The sequence below is a fragment of the Mesoplodon bidens genome, assembly GCF_964165515.1.
Source record: "Mesoplodon bidens genome assembly, chromosome: X".
Lineage (NCBI taxonomy): Eukaryota > Metazoa > Chordata > Mammalia > Artiodactyla > Ziphiidae > Mesoplodon > Mesoplodon bidens.
The window spans coordinates 93,708,480-93,712,320 of NC_138163.1; positions in this window are offsets into that span (position 1 = coordinate 93,708,480).

Consider the following 3,841-nt stretch of genomic DNA (forward strand, 5'->3'; position numbering starts at 1 on the left):
TTTTGATATATATTGCCAAATTATAAATGAAAAAAGTTGTACCAACTTCAGTCCCACCAACGCCATATGAAAGTATCTAGTATTTCTTCATACCCTCACTTGCTCTACGTACAATCAAACTTTAAACATTTCCCAATCTGATAGGTCAAGATGGTATTTTATTGTTTTGATTTATATGCCTTTACTCATGGATGAGATTGAACATCTTTTCAAATCTCTATTGATATGTGTATGTCTTTCTCTGTAAATTACTTGCTTATTCTTTAGCTCATTTTACTATTGGGTTTTGTCTCTTTCATGTTAATTCTTCTGAACTCATTATAAATTAAAGAAATTAGCCTTTTATCATATATGATGCAAATATGTTTTCCCAGCTTTGCTGATCTTTTGAATTTGTTTATGGTATTTTTTTACCTCACAAAGTTTTAACTTTTATGCAGTGAAATTCCTCAGTATTTTTCTTTACTGGCATCTGGGATTGAGATTCTGCTTCAAAAGGGCCTTCCCCCATGTCCACCTTTCCAGGTGAACATTGATATCATTTGTCAAGTCTGTAAAACTTTTAAAAATTAAGGATGCTGGGCCTCCACTCCAGACCTAATAAAGCAGAGTTTGTAAATGTGACACTCTGTACTGGGTTGAATAGTGTCCCCCCCAAAATTCATGTCCACCCAGAGCCTGTGATTGTGACCTTACTTGGAAATATGGTCTTTGTATGTTAAAATGAAGTCATATTACATTAGGGTGGACCTTAGCCCAATGACTGGGGTCCTTATAAGAAGAGAGAAATTCAGGCACACACGTGATGATGGAGGCAGAGTGATACACCTACAAGTCAAGGAATGTCAAGGATTGCAACCACCAGAAGCTAGAAAGAGACAAGTAAGGATGCTTTGCTAGGGCTTTCAGAGTGAGCATGGCCTGCCAATACCACTTCTAGCCTCCAGAACTGTGAGACAATACCTTTCTGTTTTAAGCCACCCAGTTTGTGGTACTTTGTTATCTATATCTAAATTAAAATTAAATCTAAATTTAAAAAAAATCTCCAATTGTGATTCCAGTACACCACAGGTTGAGAACCACTGGACTGAATAATAATCATAACCATCTTCGACTCAGTAACAATTCTCCTTTAGAAAAGCAAGTCCTGGTGTTGAGAAAATCAACTATCCTTTTGGAAAAAAATTAAGTTATCCTTACATCATATCAAATTCACTATAATAAATTCTAAATGTATTCTAGAAGCTGGGGACAAGACAAAATCCCTACTTTCATGGAGTTTCCAATCTAAGGACAGACAGACCATGAACATATAAACAAATAAGTTGGGTAACTTCAGTAAGAGGTGATCTATGAAGAAAATAAGTCAAGGTAATGAACTGGGGCACATCTTTTTTTGTTTTTGTTTGTTTGTTTTATTTTGGCTGTGTTGGGTCTCAGTTGTGGCACGCGGGATCTTCGTTGTGGCATGCAGGATCTTTTTAGTTGCAGCATGCGGGATCTTTTTAGTTGTGGCATGCATGCAGAATCTAATTCCCTGACCAGGGATTGAACCTGGGCTCCCTGCATTGGGAGTGCGGAGTCTTACCCACTGGACCACCAGCGAAGTCCCAAACTGGGCACATCTTAATGTAGAGAGGGTGGTTAATTTAGTTAAGGTGGTCAGGGAAGGCCTTTTGGAAGAAGTAATATTTGAGCTGACTCTGAAGTTGTCAGCCATAGGAAGATCTGGGGAAAAAGAGTTCCAGATAGGAGAAATGCAAAAGTTGAGAAGGAAATGAGTTTAAGGTAGGTTAAAGACCTAAATTGAAAGCACTACAACAGAATGAGAAAAAAAGATAGTTGTTGCCTTGTATAAATAAGGTCTTCCAAAAGAATAAACAAGAAAGAAAAGCCATAGAAGAAAAGATTGATGTAAATATATCAAGTGGCTATACAAACATTCTGTATGATAACTCCTGTATGCTAACACAAACCATAAACATGTTACATACTGTGGGAAAATATCAGCAATATACATAATAGGCAAAGGGTTAATGTCCAGAAATATAAATGACTCCTACAACTTAATATGGAGAAAACAAATAAACCTGTAAGAAAAACTAGGCAACGGTTACAAAAAGTTCACAGAGGATGGGCCAATAAACATCATATAAAAAGACATTCGGGCTTCCCTGGTGGCGCAGTGGTTGAGAGTCCGCCTGCCGATGCAGGGGACGCGGGTTCGTGCCCCGGTCCGGGAAGATCCCACGTGCCGCGGAGCGGCTGGGCCCGTGAGCCATGGCCGCTGAGCCTGTGCGTCCGGAGCCTGTGCTCCACAACGGGAGAGGCCACGACAGTGAGAGGCCCGCGTACCACAAAAAAAAAAAAAAAAAAAAAGACATTCAACTGCACTAGTGAGGGAAAATGCAGAGTTAAAAACAAACATGAGTTACCATTTTTTTTCTCCATCATATTGGCAAACAGCTTAAAGGTCAGAGTCTTAGGAAATGTGAAAATACACCGCTGATGAGAGTGAAAACTGGCACAATGCTTTTGAAAGGCAATTTGGCAGTATGTAATTAAGATTGAAAGTGGCCCACCAACTCACTTGTGAGTGTCCACCTACAGAAACATGCCTGTACACAAGGAGGCCTCTACTGGTATGTTCACTGAAGCTCTGTATTACTGAAAAATAAAACCACTTTAAATATCTATCAGGGGAGTGGAGAAATAAATCAAGACCCATCCAAATTATGGAATTCCCTGAACAGGAATTCAAAAAAGAACAAGGTTGATTTCCTTGCAGAAAGATCTCCAAGATGTTGCCAAGTGAAGAAAGTAATTGGCCAAATGATATGGACAGTGTCATCCTGTTCATGTGAAAATGATAGATTTCCACACTAACCTTCATTTTTCTGTGTTGACATCTTGTCTCTACCCACCCTCATCCCCTACTCCCAGTGGAAAGGAGTTTGTTTAGAGCAGTAAGGCTGTTTGAGTGGCTACAATCCCTTCAAATCATCTCACAATTACCATCCAGCAGGAGTGGGAGCCTGCTACATAATTTGTAGGGCCCAGTGCAAAATGAAAATGGAGGGTTCCTTGTTCAAAAACCAGGGGAGAGGTGGGAAATGCAGTTAAAGGCACTAAAATAAAATGGTTTTTTCTTTATAAATGTTTTATTACTTATAAAACATAATAGGGGGCCTCCCTGGTGGCGCAGTGGTTGAGAGTCCGCCCGCCGATGCAGGGGATACGGGTTCGTGCCCCGGTCTGGGAGGATCCCATATGCCGCGGAGCGGCTGGGCCTGTGAGCCGTGGCCGCTGGGCCTGCGCGTCCGGAGCCTGTGCTCCACAACGGGAGAGGCCACAACAGTGAGAGGCCCGCATACCACAAAAAGAAAAAAAAAAAAACATAATAGGGGGCTTCCCTGGTAGTGCAGTGGTTGAGAGTCTGCCTGCCGATGCAGGGGACATGGGTTCGTGTCCCGGTCCGGGAAGATCCCACATGCCGTGGAGCGGCTTGGGCCCGTGAGCCATGGCTGCTGGGCCTGCGCGTCTGGAGCCTGTGCTCCGCAACGGGAGAGGCCACAACAGTGAGAGGCCCGCGTACCGCAAAAAGAAAACCAAAAAACAAAAAACATAATAGGGATAACAGTGATACATGTATAACAACATAAACATACAAATCGCAGAACAATATTTTTATCATAGTTTATATAATAAAATTAATAACGTTATTAATATGATACCTTGATTGATCATAAGATTTTTCTGGCTCACTTTTCTGCAAATTCAATTATTTAATCATCAAATCTATATTTTTAGCAACCTCGTTTTGAACCAATATGATTGAAGG